At 35.9% G+C, this 14,353-nt stretch overlaps 1 long non-coding RNA gene and 1 pseudogene across 2 annotated transcripts in view; one reads left to right on the top strand and one right to left on the bottom strand.

Annotated features, from left to right (window-relative positions):
- Positions 1–14,353, top strand: part of LOC308502880 — a 63,432-nt gene that overhangs the window by 3,902 nt on the left and 45,177 nt on the right. The window lies entirely within an intron of this gene.
- LOC308501575 (small ribosomal subunit protein eS6-like) lies at positions 8,444–9,186 on the bottom strand (annotated as a pseudogene). The gene has a single exon. The product of its transcript is annotated as a small ribosomal subunit protein eS6-like (transcript).

Consider the following 14,353-nt stretch of genomic DNA (forward strand, 5'->3'; position numbering starts at 1 on the left):
TTTCATTATCTGAAATAAAATAAGTCAATTGTTTAAAAGTATTCTAGATAAAGTTTATTCTGTCCTTGACGTTTATCAAGTTCTTTCACCTCATCAGTTTCCTCACATAAATGAAGGGGTTGGACAAGGACTTTATCTAGATAAAGTTTATTCTATTTATCACCAACCCAATAAAAATAAAATTGATTTCGAAACTAACTAATGAACTTGAAACTGAAATTACTAAAACTGGTCAAGTACTAGGGTTGAGATGGGTGGCATGTAACTTACGAACTGCCACTGCTGTATGTCAGGCATATCCTTCGTTATATATACATTTTATCATTCTTTTTATTAGCTAAAAGAGATTAACATTAATTTCTTCCAAGACTTTGCTTTAATGATTGACATTCTTAAAGAATTTTTATTATTTTCAATTGCATTGCAGTCAAAATTAACTAACATATCAAAGAAAAAAAATTAAGGGTACATAAAAGCTTTGGAAAATTTAAAACGGTTTTATTAATTGAATTATTTGTTTTATTATTGAGTTGTAAAAATTATTCATATATTCTTGATACAAATCTTTTATCAGATACGTGCTTTGAAAATATTTTCTCCCAGGTCTGTGGCTTGTTTCTTAAGTTTTCTTAAGAGTATCTTTGAAAAAACAGAAGTTTTAAGTTTTGAAGAAGTATAGTTTATAAATTTTTTTATTTTATGTCTTGTACTTTTTGCATTCTATCTAACAAAATCTTTGTCTAACCCAAGGTCACAAAAATTTTTGCCTATGTTTTATAGTTTCAGAAGTTTTATAGTTTTAGCTCTGACCTACAGGTCTGTGATACATTTCAAATTAACTTTTTGGTATATGGTGTGAAGTAAGGGTCTGGGTTTTTCCATATGGGTATTCAGTTGTTCCAGCACCGTTTGTTGAGAAGACTCTTTCTCCTATTGAATTACTTTGGCTCCTTTGTTGAAAATTAAATGAATATACATATATGTGTTATTCTATTTTTGGACATTCTATTCTATTCCATTTAACTACATGTCTGTGATAATCTTTTAATAACTAAAATAATTTATTTTACTTAGGTGAAAAGTATTCTGTAGTTATTCTTGGATATTTTTAATTCTATACATGTGAACAATTTGCATTCTTCCCAAACATCTATTTGAGATTCATGTATAGTTTTAACTATTCATTTCAAGGTGTTTTGAAATGTATAGTTAATTCATTCAACTGGAAATATTTATGTGTATTAAAGGTATTTTCCCATTAAGTAGTTCCTAAGTATTAATAGTAAAATTATTATTGTAGGGAATATACATTTTTTATGTATTAGAAGTAATTAGGCATACTTTGCTTATAGCTTCATTTTCTAAGAATGTAGAAAAGGAAATAAAACAAACTCTTGTCATATGGAAATCTTTAAATAACCAAAACTATGTTCTATTAAGGAAGAAAAAAAATATTGAACATTTCAAAGGATAAAGCAGAATAAATTCTGTTCTTTGGGAATAACAGTCTCATAAATACCACAAATCAAGGAAGGGGATTTCCTGACTTCTGCTTCCAAGCAATTCCAATAAATGAAGGAGGAAGTGATTTTCCTTTTTAAACAACTTATTGTTGGCAGGATTAGTGTACTTCCTTTCAATCTTAGGGTTTTAAACACATGTACACTAATATTCCTTAACTTAGTAAACTTTTAGGATTTGTCAGGTTCTTAGTTTGCAGAATGTTAAAATTGTTTCAGTGAAAAGTCACTCTTTTGTGGAAATGTTACAGAGCCAGGGAGATAATGTATTACCAAGAAGGAGGGAAACACCCAGGCATAACACTTGAGTGGGAGGGATCCCTTGCTCTGGTGGAATGGCAAAGGCTTTGGAGTCAGAATGCATTTATATTTCATCTCTGGCTTTTAAATATGAGCGAGGGAGCAAGTTTCTTAGCTTCTCTAAGTCTCAGCTTCTTCCTTGACAATAATACTTAGGTGACAGTGTTGTGATGAGAATTAAATTAAGTGACACCTAGCACTCTGCTTAGCGTAGAGTACACATTCAGTAAATATTAGATGCTTTTCCCATTTCTCCCAGTGGTTCCTCACATGGGTTGAGAAGTTTTCTGGAGGTACATTGCATACCCCACAGCAGAAGCTGATCTATTGGTTCTTCCTCACTCTTTTAGTCAGAGAATGATAGAAATTTGAAAAGTGCTAGAGAACAGGAGAACATCTGAGCTCGGGGATCAGACTCTAGGATAAGAAACTAGTTCAACAGGAAGTGTGCACTGTCAGCCCCTTAAGGATCATATGCTCAAGGTGTCCAATCCCATCTCACATGTTTAATACCTCAAATGTCACTTGATGGTAGAACACTCTCTAGGGAACTCTGTGAGAACAGTACCCAGCTGTAGTGGAAGGCTGACCTGAGAGCACCTTTTAGTCTTTCTCTAGCCTTCTTTGTCCTCATGTAATTTAATTATGTCCTCTCTTGCTGCAGCTTTTAAATTCAAAGACACTTATTATTAGTGTCTGTCACCTTAAATTACCAGATTCTGGCTCTCTTCATCTCCTCCCACCTTCATCCTGTGAAAGAGACAGTGGTACTGCCTAATTTAAGTTGGTTCTGGTTCCTCCTCCGCTGCTCCCCCAACACACCTGTGCTTTCACAATTAATTTTATTCCTACAGGTGGGAAAAACTTTTCAAAATGCCCTGGCTATTTATTGGGAAGATCTCCATATCCCTACTGGCAAAGAAGAGATTATCAGTTATGTTTGCAAATATCTTAATGTGCTTTTGGGATACTGCAAAAAAAATTATCAATTTTTTATTTTGAGAATATCTGCCAAAACACAAAATGCTCTCAGTCAGTTAGACTGATCATACTAACTTGTTATGTCTGCATTACTATTCCCATCTTACTGAAGAACAAAATGAAGATTAGACTTTCTGTATACTGTTAATGCACTGCATTAGGTCCTGAGAATATAAAAAGTACAAGATTTGCACCTTACATGATTCTTAAGTCAAAGGGAAGGCAAGTGAGGATTAGAATTCAAAGTCCCTAATTCTATTTTTTTGCATGTAATAAAAATGCTATTACATAGTGCATTGGATCTATCTCAGGCATAAAAATACACAGAATTCTTTCTCTGATTCTGTATATATAACACATGTATATTCATATGTATGTATGTATATTTAACTTAAATTAACACCTATCAAATATTTATTGATTGATTTCCAAAGCTTATTCTTTGTTCTGCTCCTTGATGCATAAATTTGAGCCTGCTTAGAAGTACAAATACACTTTTTTTTTACACTTTCTATTAAAGTATCACTTAGATGCAGCACCAGAAAAACACTCTGTCATTAACCTTCTACTGGAAAGAATTCTGGTAGAAAGAAATAATTAAATGTCTGTATTGTTTAAGCCATTGTTACGTGGATATTCTGGTACAGACATACCTCATTTTATTGGCTTTGCTTTATTGCACTTCACAGATGTGGTTTTTACAAATTGAAGGCAAGACCCTCCACCAGCCAAAAGATTACAACTTGCTTTGCTGCGATACTCACTTGATTTTGATACTTGCTTTATTTTGGTGGTCTGAGATGGAACCCACAATATATCCAAGGGATGCCTGTGTTTGCTACTGAAAGCACCATTAAATAAATTTGGTCTGCAGTTAAAGTACCTGACCTAGATGGCTTTATTTCGGTGTTCTTCCAGATTTTCAAAGACTAGATCACTTAAATCTTAACTTTTCCAGAACATGGGAAAAGTGGAAGTATTCCTCAACTCTTTCCATAAAACTGTGAAAGCCTTGATACCAAAACCAGATAGGAAGAGAAAGAAAATTAAAGGCCAATCTCATTATCATAGACACAAATTCTAAATAAATTGTTAGTAAACAGAATCTAGTAGTGTATTAAATAGATAATGTGCATGCTCTAGTTGGGTTTATTCCAGTAATGCAAGGGTGGTTTAACATTCAAAATAAAACAATACAAACATCAGCGTAAATTACCATATTAACAGATCAGAGGGGGAAAGATATAATCATCTCAATAGAGGTAGAACAAGCATTTGAATTCGGTGTCCATCCATGATAAACACTCTTAGCAAACTAAAAAGAAAAGTTTCTAATTAGTTAAAGGAAATCTACAAAAAACTTAAAGTGAACATCATTTCCAACATTAAAAGTTTAGACGACTTCTCTCCAAAACCAGGAACAAGATAAGAATGTCTACTATTATCACTTCTAATCAGCATTTTACAGGAAGTTCTAGACAGGGCAGTAAGTCAAGGAAAAGAAAGAGATATAAGAACTTAAAAGGAAGAAACATTGACAGGTAATATACTTATCTTCATAGAACACTCCAAAGTATATAACCATAACTTACTAGAAATAATAATTGAGTTTAGCAAGATGGCCTGGTATAAGATCAGTGTACAAGATCAAATACATTTCTAATACTTCAGCCACAAATGGTGAGAAAACTTTTGAGAAAAATGCCATTTACAATAACATTAAAATTGAAGTATGTAGGAATAAATCTCACAAAATACGTATGTGTAAGATACAAGGAGGAATTTAAAATTTTGAAAACATTAAAGAAGATATAAATGAACAGAGAAATATACCATGTTCGAGTATGAGAGGACTGAATATCAAAAAGATATCCATTTTCCCCAATCGATCTATCAACTCAGTGCAATCCAATCAAAATCCCAACAGTATTTTTCTAGGAACGTGACAAGCTGATTCTAAAAGTCGTAGTAATTAATACACAATATGGTAATATTGTGGTAAGATTGGTACTAGGATGGGTAAATCAATGAAACAGAATATAGGGCCCAGAAACAGATCCCCACCTATAAGGATTAATTTGATCTATGATTAAAGATGACATTTCAGATCACTGGCTGATGAGTTATTTAATAAAGGGTATTGGGACAATTGGCTATTCCTATGGAAAAACAGGAAATATCATCCCTATCTCATATCAAAATGCCAGATTTAGTAAAGTCCTAATATAAACAACACCCCGAGAAGAATATAGAACGATTTGGAGCTGACTGACAATAACTCCGTGATTGATGCAATACATTCCACCTGCTACCAATTGGTACGTTCCATCTCTCATCTGGATTATGGCATGTATAACTTCATTAGTTAGTTTCACTATGACTTGTCACCTCTAGTCCATTTTCCATACCACTAGAGTATGTGCTCTAAAATGAAAATGATATTGTTACTCTCCAGCTTAAAATCCATTCATGGCTTCTCATTATACTCAATATAAGATCTAAAACCCTCAACATGGCCTGATGCCTGCATAAATCTCTACCCTCATCTCTTAGTACTCTACCATCACTGCCAGTTCCCTGTAAGGCAGGTCCCAGCTCTTTTGACCTGCTTTAGATCTTCAAGTAACAATGCTCTATCTGGCCTCTGGATCTTTGCAGGATAGCCTCTTGAATGGGAATACTTTTTCTTCCCCTATTTCACTTGATTACCGTTGACCCTTGAACAGCACCAGTTTGAACTGTACAGGCCCACTTATACGTGGATTTTTTTTCAGTAAGTACCGTAAATGTATTTTCTCTAATGATTTTCTAAATAACATTTTCTTTTTTCTAGCTTGCTTTATTATAGGAATACAGCATATAATACATATGCCAAATATGTATTAATCAACTGTTAATACCTTCCCAAGGACTGAGAAAAGGTCAGCAATCTCATCCAGGCTATAGCCTTGTGGGAATTGACCTCATCTAGAAAGCAAACTGTTATTTCCAATTATTTAAATATGATGGAAGTTTGTGATAACTGAGCTCTGGCGTTGGTTCCAAACAGTGTTCCACAGATTCTTTTACCCTGACAGGAGTCCCAGATGTGCTCGGTTTATCTCCTTTCACTGGGAGATTTTTTTCATTAGATTTATCAGAGAAGTATAAAATTGTGTTTTAGGATTGCTTGATTGATTTTGTTTTTGAAGCAATAGACAATGCCAGGATCTGGTAAACCTGAGTTTTTAAATAGAAGGTGAATAGAATTAGAACTATGAACTCCAGTAAGAACATTTACCTAGCAGAATTGGAAGCCAGGGCTTTAGTTTCAGCACTCTTGTAATTATAAATCAGCGCTTGAAATGAAGGCTGACCATATTTCTTTGTTTTGCTTTCTGTTATGTAGTTCATTTATTGCACAGCTAAACTAGATAGAAAAGAAAGAAAGAAAAGCTACAATCTTTCATAGGTAGATTTTATCCCAGTTAGAGACAATCACTACATACATACAAAAAAGACTTGATACTTTATATTTATCCTCTTGGTCTGTCCTCTCTTGAGGCTCTTGATCAAGGCAGAGTCCTTTAAACTCCAGCAGGACCAGGTCCAAATCCTTAAATTGCACTATCCTTAAAAGGTCTTTGTCTTCCAAACAAGTAAGATAATGTTGGAACATTCCCATTAGTGAGTCATGCTGACCAAACATTGTTTCTGTGTATTTTTGACTTTTTAATCTTCCCTTTCTTCCTTTCCTTTGCCTATTAAATGACTACTGCAAATACAAGACTCAAAAGTTAACAGGATCTTGTGTAGAGTATTTTTGTGATTTAAGAAAGTTCGCTTATTTGAGTGTTGACAGCAGACTATTCAAAGATCAAATTTTTATTCTAATAGAAAAACAATCCAAATGTTTACTTCTCATATACCATCTGTGGTTGTTTTGAAACATAATTCACAAATTCACAAGTTCTTTGATATTCCTCCTTTCAAAAGGTGGAGCCCCTCCCCTTGAACATGGATAGTACTTAGGGACTTGCTACTAATGAATAAAATGTGGCAGGAATGACAGCGTGGCATTTCTGAGACTAGGTCATAAAAAGGCTTTGTGGCTTCATCCTTTGTTTCTCTTGGGTCATTTGTTCTGGGAGAAGCTAGATCCCACAACACTGGATACTTAAGAAGCTCTGTGGAGAGGTCCCTGGGGCCTCTAGCCAACAACTCTGTGAGTGAGCCAGTTTGGAAGCAGATCCTCCAGCCCTGGTCAGGCCTTCAGATGACTGCAGCCCCAATCACATCCTGACTGCAGCCTCATGAGAGACCTGGAGCCCAACCCAGCCAGCTAAGCTGCTACTGAACTCCTGACCCACAGAAAGTGTGAGATAATGTATATGTGTTGTTTTAAGCTACTAAATTTTGGAGGTGAGTTGTTATACAGCAATAGATACCTGATACACTATCATGTAACATTTTGTAGTAAAAAATTGATAAACTTTTTATCTGTCTTATAGTCCAAAATTGTTTAGTTCACCTGAATTCTCACTTAATTATTTATTTGAACTGTTTTGGACTGAAAGATATACATTAAAGTCATTATTAGTATTTTTCTATTTCTCCAATCTTCTGTAGCTACTGCTTTACAAAAGTTGTTGCTGTATTAATTATTTCATAGATATTCATGACTATTACACCGTGTTTCCCTGAAAATAAGTCCTAGCCGGACTATCAGCTCTAACGTGTGTTTTGGAGCAAAAATTAATATAAGACCTTTTTGCTCCAAAAGATACGTTAGAGGTGATAGTCCGGCTAGGTCTTATTTTCAGGGAGACACGGTATCTTCATGAGTTGTAGCTTTTCGCGCTATAAGGTGTCCTTCTTTGTCTCGTCTAATACTTTTTGCTTAGATGTTACCTTATCTGATACTACGATTATAACCCTTGCTTTTTTAAATTTGCATTTGCCTAGTACATTTTTGTTCATTCTTTTATTTTAGGCTCTCTAATACACAGCACAAAGTGGGGTTTTATTTTGTGAGTCAATCTAAAAATCTTTTTTTAATAAGTGATTTACACCTATGTGTGTGTATACATATATACACAACTGCTATGTTTGGTCTCAATTATGTCATCTTTATATATACAAAACAATCAATGCCAGTAAATTATGGACTCAGTTTCCTTGCTTGTGTTTGTGTGTAGTGTACGTATTATTTCTCTTGATATTTAGAGAAATTTATGGTTTTGTTCTAATGATGCCCTTTATACCAATACTGCTCATATAATACCGTGGTCCTCTTTTTACACATTGACTGTTAGTTTTCTACTCGGAGCAATAATGAAAGAACTTGAAACTACCTCCTTCTCTCTCTGCCCACTACCGTCCATTTTTAGTTAATATTATTATTTTCCTTAATGTTTATTCTTGTCCTTCTAAATATATTTTGGTTTATTATATTCAGTTTGTTGGCTTAAATGACCTCCTTTAACTCCCACATTTTACCTTTTAGACAATCAGTGAGTTATTCTACTTCTTCCCCCTTTCCCCCTTCTCTCATTTTTTTAAAGTTATTACTACATTGTCAGAGCACATAAAATTTATATACTATTCTTTTGTGTGTGTGTATGTGATGTCTGATCTTATTTATTTGTTACTCTTAGAAAGTCTCATTTTTGACTGGACTCAGACCTAGAGGTAGAAGCTCTCAGAGAGGTCAGCCTGCGTCTCTTGGCAATCTGTTCCTGGTGTTTTTCTTTGGCTTCCTTCATTCTCTTGGTCAAAAGTTTAGCATATTCTGCAGTCTCTTTTTTTCTTAGTACACTGTTTCTTCAAAGCAATATACTGACATTTGTGTTGTAGGATTCATGGAGTAACAAGATGCTGAATCTTGAATGCTTTGGTCCTAGGTTTCTTAACTTCTTTGTTTAGGGGCTTTCTCATAACATACTGGCGGCCATCATCTTCTTTAGAGAGATTGAAAAGTTTGCGATTCTGCTAGCTTTTTTGGGCCCCAAGCGATGAGGCCCAGTAGTATCAGTGAAACCAGGAATATCTTTCTCCCCCCTTTTTTACAATGACCAAGTTGAGAATACTCAGATTGGCATCCACAATACAACCCCGACCAGATTTGCGCTTTTTTTTCCAGACCTCCTTGGTCTATAACAGGAGTGCCCTTTACTCAGGGCAGGCGGACATGGCCATGGGTCAAGAAACGCTGCTTCATGGGGACACTTTGTTTGTCGTTCCCACCACTGATGTGAACCACATGCCCCTTCCATTCTTCACCGAGAGCATGTGCAGCAACTTCTTTGGCCATACGCTTCTCATAAAATGTACGAAGTTTGCATTCATTGTCCATTGCAATGAGTTTCTGGGAGCCAGTTGCTGGGAAAGAGATGTTTAGCTTCATCCTGAAGCCTATATACTATTCTTATTCCCACTTTTGTTTTAGTTGCAGATATATAGCTAAATACTCGTATGTTCAGTGGGTACCACCAGTTTCTTTGCTGCAGTTTTCTTAGTCCTCTTAGTTGGGTGCAGTTTATCCTCAGGAAAGACAGATGAGTATAACAGTCCTGGGTGTTTAACATATGAAAACTTTTTTCTATAGCCTTGCTACTTATAGAACAGTTTGTCTGCATTTAAAATTCTTGGTACTTGGGCTGGCCCGGTGGCTCAGGCGGTTGGAGCTCCGTGCTCCTCACACTAGTTCGATTCCCACATAGGCCAGTGCCAGACGGCTCAGTTGGTTGGAGCGCAGGCTGTCAACAACAAGGTTGCCTGTTAGCCTCCTTGACCACCGCAAGGGATTGTGGGCTGCACCCCTGGCAACTAACAATGGCAACTGGACCTGGAGCTGAGCTGAACCCTCCACAGCTAAGATTGAAAGGACAACAACTTGACTTGGAAAAGTCCCCGAAGTATACACAGTTCCCCAATAAAGTCCTGTTCCCCTTCCCATCCCCCCAAAAGAAAAAAAAAATCCTCGGTGCACAATTCTTTTCCTCGATTATATTGTCGATGTTGCTTTACCATTTTCTGGCTTTAAATGTTATGGAGAACTCCGATGCCAAACTGATTTGCTATCCTTAGAAAGTGACTTGGTCTTTTTGCCAGGAAGCGCACGTAATTTTTTTTCTTTGTATTAAAGCACAATAATTTTCTAGGATAAATCTAAGCAATGACCAGTCTGGGTCTGTTTAACTTGGTATGTGGGTGCCCTTTCAGTATGTATGATTAGGTCATCCTCCCCTCCACACCCACGCCCCCAGTCCCAAGAAAAGTGTGATTGAATTGTAGTTGTAAATATTCTATTCCATTATTTGGATTTTATTCTTCAAGTCATCCAGAAAATATATATTGGGTGCTGTTTGTCTGATTTCTATATTACTTTCTCTTGGATCGTTTTCATCTCTTTCATTTTTCTTGGCTTTTCTTATTTCCGTCCTCTGTGTTCTGTATGGTACATGGTCCTAGCTATTTTGTTGTTGTTGTTGTTTTGTTTTAGATTGCATTCCCTGGGTACATAAACTCTGACACAGGGATTTGTATGCAGGAAGTTTATTGGAGAGCACTGTGGGATCAGCAAGTCTAATGATGTGAAGGAAGGAGGATCGGACACGAGATGCTGAACTGCAATTAGTGGGGTGCACTCCACTAATTAAATGTTTAACTAATTAAATGTTAAACATTTAATTCTGGTAAATGTTTAACAGAATTCGCGAGGGTGGGGGGGAGCCCTGATTTGTAACATTTTCCAGCATGTAAATACTTCCATCACGGCCAATTTTAAGCTCCCAACAGGATATCACTGAACGTGGATCTGGGGAGAAATGCATAGTAGCACTCGTACAGAAACAATAGACATAACCTCAAGGGCATAGATAATAGTATATGTAGTAAAATAATTAGGAAGTAATGAATGTTGAGTATTTATTACCTTGGTTTTGAATATAATGTATTTAATTGTGAGTTTCTATAATTTAAATTTTACTAATGGCTATGTTTAATAACCTGCTCACAAAATTCCTGAAGATTATAGCAGTTGGCTCTCACAGGCCAATAGGAGCCCGGTACAGTACACCGCTGACCGTTGTGTCACGACAAAGGCTTTAGCCCATCCTATAAGGAGCTTTGAAGTTGGGATGGCCCTTCAGAGTTGTCCTATCCTGCGGCAGGGACCTCTATATTTCGGCATGGACCAGTCACCGGATGCAGGTGAACCTTGGCTGAGGGTTTTCTTTGGCTAAAGGAAATTCCCAGAGAAGGACTCAGCCAGCGACATTCCAGCAATTTGGGGTACGAGTACTGAAACGGGTATCTGGGGAGTACACCACAGGACCCACTACTGTATTTTGTAGTTTAGTCTTGGTTTCTGCTTCGGGACAGCATCTGTCAAAACTTATGATTGTTTTTGTGTGTGTGGTTTTTTTTCCTTATAGTAACTTTGTATGGAAACTGAATTTTTGTTGTTGTTATTCTTGTTTGAATATGTTGGGTTTTTCTGGGTCAGCTTTGAACAAATGGATCTTTTGAAGAGAATGGAGATGGTTTTTAAGGTCCTTTTCTGTTTTTGTTTTTGTTTTCAGCTCAAGCGCTCCCTCTTCTGTTGCTATAGTGAAGAGCAGTTTTCTTAATTATAATGTGCTTTTCTTTGTAGTCAGACTTCTGATTCTCCTATTGTTTTCTAAGTGGGGTACTTTTTACCACTTACTTCTTTTCTTTCTTCCATTTACCACTGGCTGCTGTCTCCAAGGAACAATGACTTTACTTTCCAAAGTGCCTCTTTCTCCTTAAAGTGGTACTTTCCCAAGACTGCCACATTTGTTTTATGAATTTTCCAAGCTCTTGTATTTTGACTCCTGTTGCCAGTGCTGAACTGCCAGGTTTCAGACCACCTCTCATCTGTTCCCACTAGGGGCTGGATGGTTTTCTTCTGGGAGCAACCCATTGTTGTTGTTATCAGGTTCTACCAACACTAAGACCCTCCATATTCTCTACTTTTTCAAGTGGATTTTGTGACCTCTGCACATTTATGGGGCTTCTGGATGGTCTGTACTGTATTTTTCCCAACTTACATGTAAATTGGAGAGTGTAAGATTTTTTCCTGTGTTTAGTGTCAGTTACAGGAATTTTTATTTGCTTTTCTTTTTGCTCTGTATAGTTTTTAGGAAGAGGTGTGGGAAGAGCCATGGAAACCTAGAATGTGTATTTGTTTTTAATATGCATAAATAATATTGTGCTTTAAATATCCTATTTTTTCTTTTTTCACTTTATATTATGTGTTTAAAATCTATCTGTGCACTATATGTGCACTTGGTTTGTTGCTGCATTTCTTCCACAGTATGCATGCACCCTATTTTACATACACGCTCTCCTGGTTAAAATATTTCCGTTGCTTCCACCACCCTGCTATCATGGAAAGACCTGAATGAACACTTGTATATGTTCCTTGTATATGTCCACATGACATTTTTTCTAGGACATATACCCAAGAGATGAGATTTTAAGATTACAGGGCACACACTCACTTATGTATTTGCAGGTTCTTCCCAGAATGGCTAAGACAGTTTACACTTCCACATCCTGTGTGCAAGAGGCCATTCTCCCCACACATTTTGCCAAGATTTGGTATTAACTGCCTCTTAAATTTGCCATGCTGGTAAATAATTCAGTAAGTTTTGGCTTCCAATTCCGTTTTGATTTTTTTTTTAATTTCAGCTTTATTGAAGTATAATTGACGAATAAAATTGTAAGATATTTAAAGTGTACATTGTAATGATTTTAAATTTTGTATTTTTGCATCTTGTTTAAGAAACCTTTCCCCACCAAGTCACAAAGGTATTTTCCTACATTTTCTTCCAGTAGCTTCATAAGTTTACATTTCCATTTATATCTTTAAGCCATCTGAAGTTTACCTTTATGTTTAGTATAAGGTAGAGATCTAACTTAATTTTTCTTAGTATTGTGAACCAGTTACATATCAACATAATTTCTAAGCAGTCTGTCCTTTGCTCATAAAGATGGCTTTGCCACCTTTGTGTTGCCACTTTATATGTCATGTTCTATGTATCATGGGTCTATTTCTGAGCTTTCTATCTTTCCTATTTGTTTATTGTTCCAGTGCTACTGGTGTTTTATTTTATTTTATTTTTTTTTAAATATCTATGGTTGGCCAACCTGGTCGCTCAGGTGGTTGGAGCTCAGTGCTCCTAACACCAACGTCGCTGGTTCGATACCCACACAGGCCAGTGAGCTGCGCCCTCCACAGCTAAGACTGTGAACAACGGCTCTCCCTGGAGCTGGGCTGCTGTGACCAGCCAGAGGTTGGAGTAAGCTGCACCGGGCTGCCGTGTGCTGCCAGGAGAGACGTGAGTGGCCGGCAACCAGTGTGAGTGGCTGGGCCAGGGAGCTGTGTCCTACACAACTAGACTGAGAAACAACGGCTTGAACTGGAGTGGGGTGGGAGGCGGAAGAAGGGGGGAAAATATCTGGCGTTCTAGGTCTTAATAGATGGTATTATTATCCCCTGTTGAATTTTCTTTTTCAAAGTTGGCTCATCTTTTCATGGCCTACTATTCCATATACATTTTAGAATGAGTTTTTCAAGTTTCTAAAACAGTTCCAGCTAACATTTTAAAATAAGATTTGAACATGTACATTACTTTGGGAAGAACTGACATATTTCCTAAGCTGTCTTATCTAAGAAGATAGTTTATCTGTTTTTTCAGATCTTCTTTTATGTCTTAATAGAGTTTTAAATTTTTTAAGGTAAAAGTATTGTGCCATATTTGTGGATTAATTGTGAAATATTTTCTAATTTTTGGTGCTATTATGAATGGTAGTTTGCCATTTCAGGCTTATTTGTGCTAGTACAGAGAAATAATATTTCTGTTATTCTGAAGGAATTTTAAATGTAAATGTTCTAATTTTATGAAGTATGTTATACTGCAGCTCTTGGGATGATCATGTGATTATTCCATAGATAAGGTCAATAACATTGATAGTTTTCTCATATTAAGCCATTCTTCTCTTCCTGGAAGAATACCTTGATTGTTGAAATCAGTTGAATAATATTTATTTTTATCTAATTTTTAAATCTATTTCTATCAGAAACATGGATTATGATTTGCTCTTTTTGTATTATCTGGTTTTGTATTATCTGATTTCTTCTTTTCCTATTCTCTGGAACAATTTAATTGATAAAGGCATTATCTGTCCTTTGAAGGCTTGGTAAAACTCACTGTAAAACTACATAAGCCCAAAGGAAAAAAATAAAAATAAGAAAAAAGAATTTAAAAAAACTCAAAAAACTACATAAGCTTAACTAAGGCTTTTTTTGGGGGTGGGGGGTAAGGTCTTTAATTACCATTCAATTTATTTATAGGTATTTGGTCTGTTCATATAATTTCTTCTGCCAATTTTGGCGTTTTACAATTTTCCGAAAATCATCTACTTCATCTAAGTTATTGAATATATTAGCTTATAATTGACCACAATATTCTTTTCTATCTCTGTTGTATCTGTAGCTAGTTCCTTTGATTTCATTATGTAATTTGATTATTTGCATCTTTTTT

Source organism: Rhinolophus hipposideros (genome assembly GCF_964194185.1).
Source record: "Rhinolophus hipposideros genome assembly, chromosome: 9".
Classification (NCBI taxonomy): domain Eukaryota; kingdom Metazoa; phylum Chordata; class Mammalia; order Chiroptera; family Rhinolophidae; genus Rhinolophus; species Rhinolophus hipposideros.